The 14,862-nt window shown below is 45.6% G+C and overlaps 1 long non-coding RNA gene across 2 annotated transcripts in view; it reads left to right on the top strand.

Moving 5' to 3' along the window:
* The window catches only part of LOC135977656 (uncharacterized), a 68,913-nt gene that overhangs the window by 14,268 nt on the left and 39,783 nt on the right, over positions 1 to 14,862 (top strand). Inside the window, exons 2-3 of one of the 2 annotated variants that reach the window (XR_010595095.1) lie at positions 4,668 to 4,933; positions 12,917 to 13,077. This is a non-coding gene — a long non-coding RNA (uncharacterized LOC135977656). Of the gene's footprint in view, positions 1 to 4,667; positions 4,934 to 12,916; positions 13,078 to 14,862 lie in introns of those variants that run through there. The other variant, XR_010595094.1, reaches the window with a different exon arrangement.

Consider the following 14,862-nt stretch of genomic DNA (forward strand, 5'->3'; position numbering starts at 1 on the left):
TCTAGGATTCTATGATCAGAGGAGGGAGATTCTGGAGCAGCGTCCCCGCAGGAGTTGTGGGGTAAGCAACAGAATGAGTTGGAAAATGGAATTTGATAAGTTTCTGAGCATGGTTATCATAGAATCATAGAAGATTAGGGTTGGAAGAAACCTCAGGAGGTCATCTAGTCCAACTCCCTGCTCAAAGCAGGACCAACACTAACTAAATCATCCCAGCCAGGGCTTTGTCAAGGCGGAACTTAAAAACCTCTAAGGAAGCAGATTCCACCACCTCCCTTGGTAATCCATTCCAGTGCTTCACCACCTTCCTAGTGAAACAGTGTTTCCTAATATCCAACCTAAACCTCCTCCACTGCAACTTGAGACCATTGCTCCTTGTTCTGTCATCTACCACCCCTGAAAATAGCCTAGTTCCATCCTCTTTGGAACCCCCCCTTCAGATAGTTGAAGGCTGCTATCAAATCCCCCTCACTCTTCTCTTCTGCAGATTAAACAAGCCCAGGTCCCTTAGCCTCTCCTCGTAAGTCATGTGCCCCAGCTCTCTGATTCTTTTTGTTGCCCTCTCCAGGACTCTTTCCAATTTGTCCACATCCTTCTTGTGGTGTGGGGCTGAAAACTGGACACAGTATTCCAGATGAGGCCTCATCAATGCTGAATAGAGGGGAATGATCGCATCCCTCAATCTGCTGGCAATGCTCCTAGTTATACAGCCCAAAATGCTGTTAGCCTTCTTGGCAACAAGGGCACATTGTGGACTCAATTCCAGTTTCTCGTCCACTGTAACCCCTAGGTCCTTTTCTGCTGAACTGCTGTCTAGCCATTTGGTCCCTAGTCTGTAGCAGTGCTTGGTATTCTTCCGTCCTAAGTGCAGGACTCTGCACTTGTCATTGTTGAACCTCATCAGATTTCTTTTGGTCCAATCCTCCAATATCTCTAGGTCCTTCTGTATCCTATCCCTACCCTCCAGAGTATCTACCTATCCCCCCAGCTTAGTGTCATCCATGAACTTGCTGAGTGTGCAATCCAGACCATCATCCATATCATTAATGAGGATACTAAACAAAACCTGCCCCAGGACCAACCCCTGGGGCACTCCACATTTGCTACCGGCTGCCAAATAGACACTACCTGTTAAGCCCGACAATCCAGCCAGCTTTCTATCCACCTTATTGTCCATATATCCAATCCATACTTTTTTAACTTGCTGGCAAGACTACTGTGGGAGACTGTATCAAAAGCTTTGCTAAAGTCAAGCTATATCACGTCCACTGATTTCCCCATATCCACAGAGCCATTTATCTTATCATAGAAGGCAATCAGGTTGACTTGCCTTTGGTGAATCTATGTTGACTGTTCCTGATAACCTTCCTCTCCTCCAAGTGCTTCAAAATTGATTCCTTCAGGACCTACTCCATGATTTTTCCAGGTAGTGAGGTGAGACTGACCACCTGTAGTTCCCCGGGTTCTCCTTCTTCCCTTTTTTAAAGATGGGCACTATAGTTGCCTTTTTCCAATCATTCTAATCACTGAGGAGGAGGCGGTGCCCCTCTGATCACTGATAGCCCAGTTAATAAGTCACTCAGAAGAACTGCAGGCAGCCCAGCTTTGAATCCCTCCTCTCCCCTTTCCTAGGCAAGTGACCTAACTGCAGGGCTGCTGGCTCTTCTAAGGGGGTGCTTTGCAATCTCTCCTGTCGAAGCTATCCTTGTATAAATAATTAAATAGCCATATGCACAGAGTCTGAGACCCAGATGTGCAGCCCTCCCTGGTGAGCATCCTAGTCCCTGGCCTACAGAGCCATTTGCACTTGCTTTCTGGCCCAATTAGTATTAAATATTAGGGTTTTCGGTATTTTTGTAAGTCTTCTCTAAAATATATTAAGTATTTAAGTATACAAGTGTGATATCCATGCTATAGTTAAGGTTCAGGTTTCAGTTACCTGCTGAACCCTGAAAAACTGTTTTGAGCAGTTTCAGAGACTCTGAGGGGCTCTCAGTTCTCTAATAGTCCATTACTTAAGGAGAGTCTGTTTTCAGTTGACAGTTTTAACTTCTGTATCCAGCTTCACTTTCTGAAGCTGTCTCATCGCATAGCAGTAGATCTTGATATTAAACTGTCCATAAGTTGTTTTCTTTTTTAATTTAATGCATTTAACTGAACTGAAATATCCTCCCTTGTGCTGCTTTCACCTATTCCTGGAATGAGAGCAGAAGAATACTGGAGAGTTATACTAATGTAAATCCATACCAAGTGCTGACTACAGGGCGGAGATCAAAATCCCCTTAAAGAATAATAAACACACAGTGTTGTTAAAAAGGCAGCATTAGTGCTAACAGACTCAGTTCTTCAGGTCTGATAGGCTGGCAGTGAACAGTTTCAAGTTTGAAGACTCTTGGACCTGATTCTCATCTTCTCATATACAGCTCTGATAATGGGAATTAGGTGCCCAGGTTCTTTTGAAAATCTTGCTATGCACCGAGCTGCATGTTTAGGCACCTAAATATATTTGAAAATCTGGCTCTTAGGCACTTTTGAAAACTTTACTCAATGTTGAAGACGTTTTTTTCTAGCAATAAAAACACAAGTATTTGCTTTGGTTGTTATAAGAATGGAAGGATTTATTAATCAGCTATAGTTATATGATTGTTCAAAGGGCAAGCAAACAGGTACTGCAGTGACTCTGAAAAGGATTCAGCTGGTGACAGTGGCCAAATAACTTAACATGATCTCCCACTGTAATGCTGTTTCAAAAAGAGCTAATGTGACCCTGGGGTGTAAAACAGGGGGGTAGTGATTTTTACCTCTGTATCCAGCATTGGAGAGACTGATATTGAAATACTGCATCCAATTCTGGGGTCCACATTTTAAAAAGGATTATGAAAAATTGGAGAGGGCACAGAAAAGAGCTGGAACTATAATTCAAGGGCAGGAGAAAATGACTGAAAAGGACACATTTAAAGAGCTGAATCTGTTGCGCTTATCAAAAAGAAGATTGAGAGGTGATGTGAATACAGTGTGAATACACTGCACAAGAACATTTGTGGGGAGAAAATACTGCGTATTAAAGAGCTCTTTAATCTAGCAGAGAAAGTCCTAACAACGACCAATGACTAGAAGTAAAAGCCAGAACAATTCAGATTAGAAATAGTAGCTCACATTTTTAACAGTGAGGGTGATTAACCATTGGAACAAACTACTAAAGGAAGTGGTGGTTTTTCAATCTCTTGATGTCGTCAAATCAAGCCTAGATTCCTTTCTGAAAGACGCTTTAGTCAAACACAAATTATTGGGTTCCATACAGAGCTAACTTGGTGAAATTTAATGGTATGGGATTGATAGAAGGGAGGTCAGAATAGATGATGTAATGTTCTGTTGGGACCTTAACATCTATGAATAGCTCACAGACTGATATATTTTATCACAAGTATAGAAACCACACAATTCAATTACCACACGATAATTATGAAAACACAGTGCTTTTCCCAGCCATCCAACATTAATGTCCGTGAATTTGCTCCAGTGATCCAATGAGGCCTGCAAAACCATGGAGAATTACCCCATCTTGTTCATGGACAAATGCTTGATGAGATAGGCAAAGAATGGGCAAAGTGATCACAACGCTAGCCTCACCGCAGCTGGAAAACCTGAGCTACTTGGTTTGAATATTACCTAGCCTGATCACCTTATGCAACAGCATATATGGAGGGAAGAGCTTTGCACACCTCCATCAACTTCCCTCACTGTGGATTTCCCCACACCAAACTGGTTCACCACCAAGTGGCAGCAATCTGAAGAGATAAGCTCCACACTGCAATTGCCACGCATGTCTCCATGCTAATTGGTGTTCTAGCACTGCAGGTCAAGACAATGTTTGGCTCACAGCTCCAGGAAGGTGACTTTCTGCATCCTAAAGTTTTAGGACCATTGCTGGTCATGCCAAGACTTAAGAGCTATTTGATCCCATGACTGTGCTCACTGGTTAGGCCCAGAAGTGTCACTCCATCGAGAGAAGCTGCTCTAGGAATATATGACAGAGACAGAAAGGCCAGTGCAAATTCAAAGGATGGTTCTTCTTCTACCAATTTAATTTAAAAATCCAATTGCTATCTAAAATTAACCGACAGCTAAGCACAATATTTTATTATTTTTTTATTATATATATTATATATTTATTATATAATGGGGCCTAACTGGTATATAAGGGCAGTCAGCAGCAAACCAGCTGAGCGGCGAACAGCAGAGGCTAACAGAGGAAGTTTGCCTGGGAGCTGTCCGAGAGGAGGTACGCTAAGTGCTGCATTAGGGGGGCTGTGTTGGTGAGTATCTGAGTGTCTGCTGCTGGGACAGTTGGTCAGTTTGACCGTGTGCTTGATTGCTTGCTTGGTTGTTTGAAAAGTGTGAATTGGGAGTGCTTTGTTCCAGGTGGGCCTTGAGGGGGCCTGACTGGTATATAAGGCCAGTCAGCAGCGAACCAGCTGAGCGGCGAACAGCAGAGGCTAAAAGCGGGAGTTTGCCTGGGCAGAGCCCACTGAGGCTTTCATCTATGGGTTTCTCTGAGTAGTTCCTGCAACAGTTGAGGAAGCTCTTAAGAGGACGGTGATATGGAAGGTGAGCGATCAGCTGTTGTCACCTGCACAGGTTGTGCCATGTTTGTCTTTCTTCCACAGGACAGAAGCGACTTTGTCTGTACGAAGGGCAAGCTGGTCTCCATATTGGAAGAGAAGGTTCGAGGCCTGGAGAAACGAGTATCGACTCTGCGTTGCATAAGGGAAAATGAAGATTTCCTGGACAGACGTCAGGAGATGCTTCTACGGCCACAATGTTCTGAAGATTCAGAACAGGCGCAGCAGGGACAGAAGGATTGTGAAGAGGTTTGGCAGCATGTGACCTCCAGAAGAAGAGGAGCGTCCATGCACCAGCAATGGAGATACAGGTGAGCAATCGTTTCCATATTCTCTCTACAGGTACTAATGCGGAGAGTGGACTAGATGACCCATCTGAGGGAAGGGAGCAGAAGGAGACTCCACCGATTGGAAGGCAAAAGATGCACTGTCCTAGGGATGGGGGTTCCACGACCACCACTCCCAAGAGGAGGAGGAGGGTGGTGGTGGTCGGGGACTCCCTCCTCAGGGGGACTGAGTCATCTATCTGCCGCCCCGACCGGGAAAACCGAGAGGTCTGCTGCTTGCCAGGAGCTAGGATACACGATGTGACGGAGAGACTGCCGAGACTCATCAAACCTTCGGATCGCTACCCCTTCCTGCTTCTCCACGTGGGCACCAATGATACTGCCAAGAATGACCTTGAGCGGATCACTGCAGACTACGTGGCTCTGGGAAGAAGGATAAAGGAGTTTGAGGCGCAAGTGGCGTTCTCGTCCATCCTCCCTGTGCAAGGAAAAGGCCTGGGTAGAGACCGTCGAATCATGGAACTCAACGAATGGCTACGCAGGTGGTGTTGGAGAGAAGGCTTTGGATTCTTTGACCATGGGATGGTGTTCCAAGAACGAGGAGTGCTAGGCAGAGACGGGCTCCACCTAACGACGAGAGGGAAGAGCATCTTCGCCAGCAGGCTGGCTAACCTAGTGAGGAGGGCTTTAAACTAGGTTCACCGGGGGAAGGAGACCAAAGCCCTGAGGTAAGTGGGGAAATGGGATCCTGGGAGGAAGCACGAGTAGGAGAGCGCAAGAGGGGAGGACTCCTGTCTCATGCTGAGAAAGAGGGACGGTCGATGAGTTATCTTAAGTGCCTATACACAAATGCAAGAAGCCTGGGAAACAAGCAGGGAGAACTGGAAGTCCTGGCACAGTCAGGGAACTATGATGCGATTGGAATAACAGAGACTTGGTGGGATAACTCACATGACTGGAGTACTGTCATGGATGGATATAAACTGTTCAGGAAGGACAGGCAGGGCAGAAAAGGTGGGGGAGTTGCGTTGTATGTAAGAGAGGAGTATGACTGCTCAGAGCTCCTGTATGAAACTGCAGAAAAACCTGAGAGTCTCTGGATAAAGTTGAGAAGTGTGAGTAACAAGGGTGATGTCATGGTTGGAGTCTGCTATAGACCACCAGACCAGGGGGATGAGGTGGACGAGGCTTTCTTCTGGCAACTAGCAGAAGTTGCTAGATCGCAGGCCCTGGTTCTCATGGGAGACTTTAATCACCCTGATATCTGCTGGGAGAGCAATACAGCGGTGCACAGACAATCCAGGAAATTTTTGGAAAGTGTAGGGGACAATTTCCTGGTGCAAGTGCTGGAGGAACCAACTAGGGGCAGAGCTTTTCTTGACCTGCTGCTCACAAACAGGGAAGAATTAGTAGGGGAAGCAAAAGTGGATGGGAACCTGGGAGGCAGTGACCATGAGATGGTCGAGTTCAGGATCCTGACACAAGGAAGAAAGGAGATCAGCACAATACGGACCCTGGACTTCAGAAAAGCAGACTTTGACTCCCTCAGGGAACAGATGGGCAGGATCCCCTGGGAGAATAACATGAAGGGCAAAGGGGTCCAGGAGAGCTGGCTGTATTTTAAAGAATCCTTATTGCGGTCGCAGGAACAAACCATCCCGATGTGTAGAAAGAATAGTAAATATGGCAGGCGACCAGCTTGGCTAAACAGTGAAATCCTTGCTGATCTTAAACGCAAAAAAGAAGCTTACAAGAAGTGGAAGATTGGACAAGTGACCAGGGAGGAGTATAAAAATATTGCTCAGGCATGCAGGAGTGAAATCAGGAAGGCCAAATCACTCTTGGAGTTGCAGTTAGCAAGAGATGTTATGAGTAACAAGAAGGGTTTCTACAGGTATGTTAGCAACAAGAAGAAAGTCAAGGAAAGTGTGGGCCCCTTACTGAATGAGGGAGGCAACCTAGTGACCGAGGATGTGGAAAAAGCTAATGTACTCAATGATTTTTTTGCCTCTGTCTTCACGAACTAGGTCAGCTCCCAGACTGCTGCACTGGGCAGCACAATATGGGGAGAAGGTGACCAGCCCTCTGTGGAGAAAGAAGTGGTTCAGGACTATTTAGAAAAACTGGACGTGCACAAGTCCATGGGGCCGGATCCGAGGGTGCTAAAGGAGTAGGCGGGTGAGATTGCAGAGCCATTAGCCATTATTTTTGAAAACTCATGGCGATCGGGGGAGGTCCCGGATGACTGGAAAAAGGCTAATGTCATGCCCATCTTTAAAAAAGGGAAGGAGGAGGATCCGGGGAACTACAGGCCAGTCAGCCTCACCTCCGTCCCTGGAAAAATCATGGAGCAGGTCCTCAAGGAATCAATTATGAAACATTTAGAGGAGAGGAAAGTGATCAGGAACAGTCAGCAGGGATTCACGAAGGGGAAGTCGTGCCTGACTAACCTAATTGCCTTCTATGATGAGATAACTGGCTCTGTGGATGAGGGGAAAGCAGTGGATGTGTTATTCCTTGACTTTAGCAAAGCTTTTGATACGGACTCCCACAATATTCTTGCCGCCAAGTATGGGCTGGATGAATGGACTGTAAGGTGGATAGAAAGCTGGCTAGATCGTCGGGCTCAACGGGAAGTGATCAATGACTCCATGTCTAGCTGGCAGCCGGTTTCAAGCGGAGTGCCCCAAGGGTCGGTCCTGGGGCCGGTTTTGTTTGATATCTTTATTAATGATCTGGAGGATGGTGTGGACTGCACTCTCAGCAAGTTTGCAGATGACACTAAACTAGGAGGCGTGGTAGATACATTAGAGGGTAGGGATCGGATACAGAGGGACCTAGACAAATTAGAGGATTGGGCCAAAAAAAACCTGATGAGGTTCAACAAGGACAAGAGCAGAGTCCTGCACTTAGGACGGAAGAATCCCACGCACTGCTACAGACTAGGGACCAAATGGCTAGGTAGCAGTTCTGCAGAAAAGGACCTAGGGGTCACAGTGGACAAGAACCTGGATATGAGTCAACAGTGTGCTCTTGTTGCCAAGAAGGCTAACGGCATTTTGGGATGTATAAGTAGGGGCATTGCCAGCAGATCGAGGAACGTGATCGTTCCCCTTTATTCGACATTGGTGAGGCCTCATCTGGAATACTGTGTCCAGTTTTGGGCCCCACATTACAAGAAGGATGTGGAAAAATTGGAAAGAGTCCAACGGAGGGCAACAAAAATGATTAGGGATCTGGAGCACATGACTTATGAGGAAAGGCTGAGGGAACTGGGATTGTTTAGTCTGCAGAAGAGAAGAATGAGGAGGGATTTGATAGCAGCCTTCAACTACCTGAAGGGGGGTTCCAAAGAGGATGGAGTTCGGCTGTTCTCAGTGGTGGCAGATGACAGAACAAGGAGCAATGGTCTCAAGTTGCAGTGGGGGAGGTCCAGGTTGGATATTAGGAAACACTATTTCACTAGAAGGGTGGTGAAGCACTGGAATGCGTTACCTAGGGAGGTGGTGGAGTCTCCTTTCTTGGAGGTTTTTAAGGCCCGGCTTGACAAAGCCCTGGCTGGGATGATTTAGCTGGGAATTGGTCCTGCTTTGAGCAGGAGGTAGGACTAGATGACCTCTTGAGGTCCCTTCCAACCCTGATATTCTAGGATTCTATATTCATTTTAATATCATAATTAATATGAGAACTTCTAGTACTAATATTCATATTGTAATTTCTTATTCCAAAAATATTGTTCTAGACTTTCAATGGGACTTAGACACTGAAATCACTTAGATACTTTTGAAAATGTTACTCTTAGTGTCTAAAATTAGGCACCTAAATCTTTACTTAGGTATCAAAGTAAGTGGCTTTATTCTCAGAGGTGCTGAGAACCTACAGTCCCCATTGATTTCAGAAGTAATTATGGGAGCTTGGCATCTCCGAAAATCAGCCCACTCATTTAGCCATCACATCTTGAAAGACGTCCTGACCAGACAAGAGGAAGCAACCAGACAAGATCACTGTGACAAACGTGAGACCTTGCAAGCATGGAAACTTCAAAGACTGTTCTACTGAGATGTGATAGCCACTATGGGCACAGGGGATGTTCACAGACTGCTGTATCAATAATCGGTATATGCAGCTGTGTGTTTCTGGCTCGCTGAGTGAGTTTTCAGCAGAATCTGGACTCACTGCAGGGTGGGGAGGGTAATGAATGCAAGTCCCAATGCCAGTTACTCAGACACCCACCACCTTTGAAGCTTTGGTCCTGGGGAGAAGTAGCACTGATTGGTTTTACCTGGTCCTGGAGGCCTGACGACAAAGGCCCCAAATAGTATAACGATTCAGCCTGATCTGACTTAGGTCAGACTCACTCTGGACCAGTGTATGGACCTACCAGGACTCCCTGTGGATGATGGGTGACACTGGCTAAGGTTAATATCTGTGCTGTCTATTGTTTTAGGATAGGTTTTCTTTGACATACACTTGTACTAAATCAAGATACTGTGTTCTGTGAAAGCTGGCTAGTCACTGGTAACCCTGTCATTATCCCTGGGGGAGAGCAGAACTGCAGGTGCTAACCTAAAGTCAGACCTGCTAGGGTAGTCACAGGGAATTGCCGGGGGACTGCAGCCCTAAAATTGTGGTCTGGAGGGAGAGGGACAGGGGTTATAGAATCATAGAATATCAGGATTGGAAGGACCTCAGGAGGTCATCTAGTCCAACCCCCTGCTCAAAGCAGGACCAACCCCAACTAAATCATCCTGCTCATAGTGGGATGATGGCTGGAGGCCAGGAAGGGGGAACAGGTGCAGTTAACCCCAAAACTGGGACAATCTCCATTGGGTTCAGCTGAATCCTGGGCAATGCCTGGGATGATGAGAACCTGAAGTTCCTAATATCACCCATGCTCTAGCACATCATTTTTCCTTCCCACACAGGAGCACTCCACATTACGCTTCCTCTTTTTCTTGTTTTGCCTTCCGTCTCATGAGAGTCTAGCTTAGGCAGCCAGAAAAACTCCACCTTTGCAACTCTGCTGTACTGAAAGAGACAACCTGAGAGCCATGCTTTCACCCCAGCCAGTAACAGCTAAATCTCAGGTTAATAAGTAGAGCTGCGTGAAACCTTTTGTCTGAACCTCTTTTTCCAGTAAAAAATGCAGATTTAGGCTGACTAAAACATTTTGCGAATTCATGTTAATTTTGCAGAATTATTTTGGTGAAAAACAAACCAACAAACATGCAGAAAAAAGGAAATTGTTTTGTTTTGACATTGTTGAATGGAAACATTTGATTTCTCAATTCAAAATGACTTTTTTTTTAAATTTTCTTCAATTTTATTTAAAATATATAAAAACATTTTAAAAGCTCCAAAACAAAATGAAATGTTACATTTCATGTCAAACACTTCATGTCACTGAAAAAAAATTTTTATAGGCCAAAATTTTGAATTTTTTTTCATTCAGGGTTACCTAAAACATTCCCCCCCGCCAAATTTTTTGGAACTGCCAGCAAAATTAAAAGTCAGTTCTTTGCACTGCTCTACTAATAAAACTCTTGGAATTTGCAGCTGCTAAATGGCAAATAATAGGGACAGAAGCTGGGCCTTCTTATATTTCTTCTCCTGTGTGTGTCTGCTTTGTTTTGTCTTGTCTTTAAAAGAAACAGGACTGGAATTCAACACCCCCAAAGCAACCATCTTACTGTATCTACCTCATGTCCCCAACAAGGTCATTCAATCCTTCTTCAGCACCAGAGCCCAAGGATAGTCCAGCCAGGAACAAACATTTCTAGAGTGTCTAGATGACCATTTACACCCCTGCTATAGCTGGCAAACAAGTCACTTGTCTGATATGGCCAAGATCTCTAGTTTAGACAAAGGTGAGGAGATTTTCCACTAAAGAAAATGCTGTACAGAGAAAGGGAGTATGGGAAGCAGCCACAATGAAAGTCTTATTTAGTTCTTTCAGTTGTAAATGCTTTAAGAGTTTTCCTTTCCCTTCTCCTTCCCCTGTGTTTTTAATAGAAGGTTAAAAGGATTTATGTTCTCTCCCCGCCCTTTAATGGAAAAGGGGCAGTGATCAGTAATAATTCTGACACAAACCCGCTTACCATAAGTAAGTGTTTAGTGCTGCAACTATATACAAGAGCCTTCAATCTCCTCAACCATTGCTGGCCCCAACATACGCCCTCTATCAATGCAACAGGGAAAATGAATCTCACAGCTTTGTTGACAAAGATTTTTTATATGAGCTACATTTTCCTCACCGGGAATCATAGGTAGTGTTTCAAATAATGGCAATTTCAGCATCCTTTTAATATTCTGATCATTAAAACCAGCCACCTGCTTGAGCCAGTGCTAAAACTGTCCAATTTCATGGCATAACGTGATTTTTTTTCTGGAGCAGAGGGAGGGAAATAACCATTAGATACTTTTCAGTTTCTTAGATGAGCCATTTTAAAGGCTTTTAATCTGTAAATTGATGATAATTACTCCCTGACCTCCTTTGTAGGACACTTTGAGTATGTCTACACTGCAATAAATAATTCCCGGCACCAAGTCTGAGAGCCATGGTCAATTGACTAGGGCTCGGACTGTGGAGCTAAATACTGCTGTGTAAACATTTGGGATCAGACTAGACCCCAGGCTCTGAGACCCTCCCTCCTTGTGGGCTTTCACAGCCTGGATTCCAGACCAAGCCAAAATGTCTGCCCTGCAATTTGTAATCCTGGAGATAGAGCCCTGTGAGCTGATTTGTGCCTCCTGCTGCCCTGCCGTGGGTCTTTTGTTGCAGTGTAAATGTTCCCTTTGAGATCTAGTGATGGGAATTGCTATATAAGAACTATTTCCTCTTTTGTGTAGGTGTGACACTCTGTATCTCGGGGGAACACCCTGCAACCCCATGTTCATCCTTGTAATATAATTGCGTGGTATCCAATGCAAAGTTTGTCATGTCGGGTGTCTTCAGAAGGTTTATGATGCACTGAGCATTGTTGTTACAATAATGTTATAGGTAGTAATTTCATCTATATAGTTGTGAGGCTGAAAATGTGTCCTCATGGCTTAAAACAAGCCCAGGCAAAACTCTCCAGGAACAGAGGGGCAGTTCACACCTCATCGAGGCATATATGGGATGAACCCAGCCCAGCCTCACAGGAACAAAGGACACTGGCCTAGGCAGCAACAAAGGATCTGTTGGACTCTCAAGTGAGTCACCCCCTTTCCCTTCCTTTGGTCAGTTTGGGACTACGATGAGGTAATGCTCACCTGACACTGAAGGGGGGGTGGGGGCAAAGCCAAGGGCTGGTCTACACTGGGGGGGGATCGATCCAAGATACGGAACTTCAGCTACGCGAATAGCATAGCTGAAGTCGAAGTATCTTGGATCGAATTACCTGGGGTCCAGACGGCGCGGGATCGACGGCCGCGGCTCCCCCGTCGACTGCGCTACCGCCGCTCGCTCTGGTGGAGTTCCGGAGTCCACGGTGAGCGCGTTCGGGGATCGATATATCGCGTCTTAACGAGATGTGATATGTCGATCCCAGATAAATCGATTGCTACCCACCAATACAGCGGGTAGTGAAGACGTACCCCCAGAGGGAAGAAAGAACATGATAATGAGGTGCTTTTGCATCAGTACCCTGCTACAATTCCTTACAGAAATAGAACTGTTAAATAACAAGTCGAAGTTATTGATAAATATATTCAAGACCACCAAGATCATGAAATTCTTAACATTTGACAGATTTCCCCCCTTAACTATAATGATCTTGTCAGGATTTTTACCTTGAAATTAATTATATTTATTCTCACTTTTGCCTTCAACATAGAGGTTTTTTTTTTGCCTGTGTACTATGAAGACATAGCAAAATAGATTTAAAAAATAGAATTATGACTAGAAATAGATATAACAACAGTGAACATATTAAAGTCAGTAAACATCAACAGCCTTCGAGTTGAATTCAATACATTACCTTGACGCTGAATGATTGCAGATCAGTGTTTCTCCCTTTCTTTCAGTCCATGGATCACTTCACCAGAGAATCCCTCATGGACCAGCGTCTCTCTAAAGCTACTGGTCCCAAGTGCTTGGGTCATCAACTGTTTTATTCTTGGATTCTGGAGAATCACTAGTGTATTGGAATATAAAAATGAAACTAAGTTATGACTTACATAACTAAGGTCTGACTCTTTGCCTAATTGTACTGCCACTAGTTCTCACATTTTTTTCATAGTGTTTACAGCAATGAAGCCCATTTCTGCTGGGTTCATTCAGTGTCTGAAGTAGCATGTTACCATCAATGTGCAGCAATTCCTGCTTACTAATTAATCATTGAATAATTGAATAACCAATACTTCAGTGATTAATAGGGGTCATGAGCTATACTGGTGAATGAATAGTATCTTTGCTATAAAACGTCAGTGTTCGGCATTCAGATTTTGTTTTATATCTTTCATGCAAACATTTGTAAATAAAAATACAATTTTATATATTTTAAATAAATGGGATGGAGGACTCACCACATTCACAAATTAAAGAGGGAAGCAAATATTCTTTTTTTCATACAAAAAGCCATTTTTGGGGATAAACAGTATCAATTCCTGATTTTCTGTTCCTCCTTTGCACTTTGGTGCACCCAGTGAGCATTGTGCTATGGCTGATGTTTATGTTTAAGAATCGTTGGCAGACTGGTCATTTGAAATGAAAAGGTGCCTGGGCTCAAGCAATTTTTTTAATTTCATAACTGATGCGGCCAGCCTAGAGGTGCTGGGGCTCAATCCTGGCAAGCCCTGGCACAAATGAAGCCCTGGGAGAGACCCCACTGCACCTGGGTCCCACAGCCCACTGGCAACATGAGCTGGAGGCTCCTTCATGGAGCCCTGAGGTGTTCACAGACAGCAGTGGCCTGCCTCTCACACATCCCTGCCCCTTCTGCAGCTGGGGTTCAGCACCTCGACCATCCCCTTCAGATCTGGCTTCTCTTCTCCCCTCCCCTGGTTATTTATGGTCACCCTGCCCAAAGCCTCAGGAAGCCCAGGGACCTCTTCATAAGCTTGGCCTGGCATTGGCCCAGCTCAGCCTATGCAGCTCTCTCCTTTTCCTCATTCCCTCACAAGTCCAGGCAGAGCTCCCCAGGCAGCATCCAGTCACTCCCCAGACATCTCCTCAGAGCAGCAGGCATAATTCATGGTTCTCTGCCTGATGACCCCACTGGCACTCTCTGGCTTAGCCCTGTCCTTCTTGTGTTCTCCCCAGTAATTAGTTGATCTCTGTTCCTTTTTTCTCACCCTTCCCTTCCTCTGGGGAGGGGGGGAGTGGGCACTGCTGTCTGGCAGGCTCAGGCCAAGGGAGGGGAAGAATGAAGGCCCCAGGAAGAGACCTAGCCTGGGAGGGATTTTTCAATCTGTGCTGCATCATTTTTCCTTCAGAGTCCAGCTCCTGCCCCTCAGCAAGTGAGCCAGGGCAGCCATGGGCAAGGGGAGCCCTGGCAGTGCGGCTCCAATGGACTGATGCTGCTATGGAGCTAGGATGGGCATCAGGGAGCAGAGTCAGTGTAGAACATACGAACGTAAGAACGGCCGTACTGGGTCAGACCAAGGGTCCATCCAGCCCAGCATCCTGCCTGCTGATAGTGGCCAATGCCAGGTGCCCCAGAGGGAGTGAACCTAATAGGCAATGATCAAGTGATCAAGCCCAGGGGCTCTGCACAGATGGCTAGGATCAGTGCAGGTGCCTGAGGCTGTCACTGGTTTGTGGATAGGTCCTGCAGCCTTTTCACAAAGGGCCAACCCTGCCCACTCCCCCCATGCGATGATGTGGGGAAAGGTCTAGGAGGGGCCCAAACAGACCTGCTCTGCGCCACAAAGTGAACAACAGAGCGAGCTAACACAATGTCACCGGCTCCTGCGATTTTATTGTGAGTCTCGTGATACTTGGTGTTTGACAGAGAACCCCAGCTCCTGGA

Source organism: Chrysemys picta, unplaced genomic scaffold, assembly GCF_011386835.1.
Source record: "Chrysemys picta bellii isolate R12L10 unplaced genomic scaffold, ASM1138683v2 scaf7, whole genome shotgun sequence".
Lineage (NCBI taxonomy): Eukaryota > Metazoa > Chordata > Testudines > Emydidae > Chrysemys > Chrysemys picta.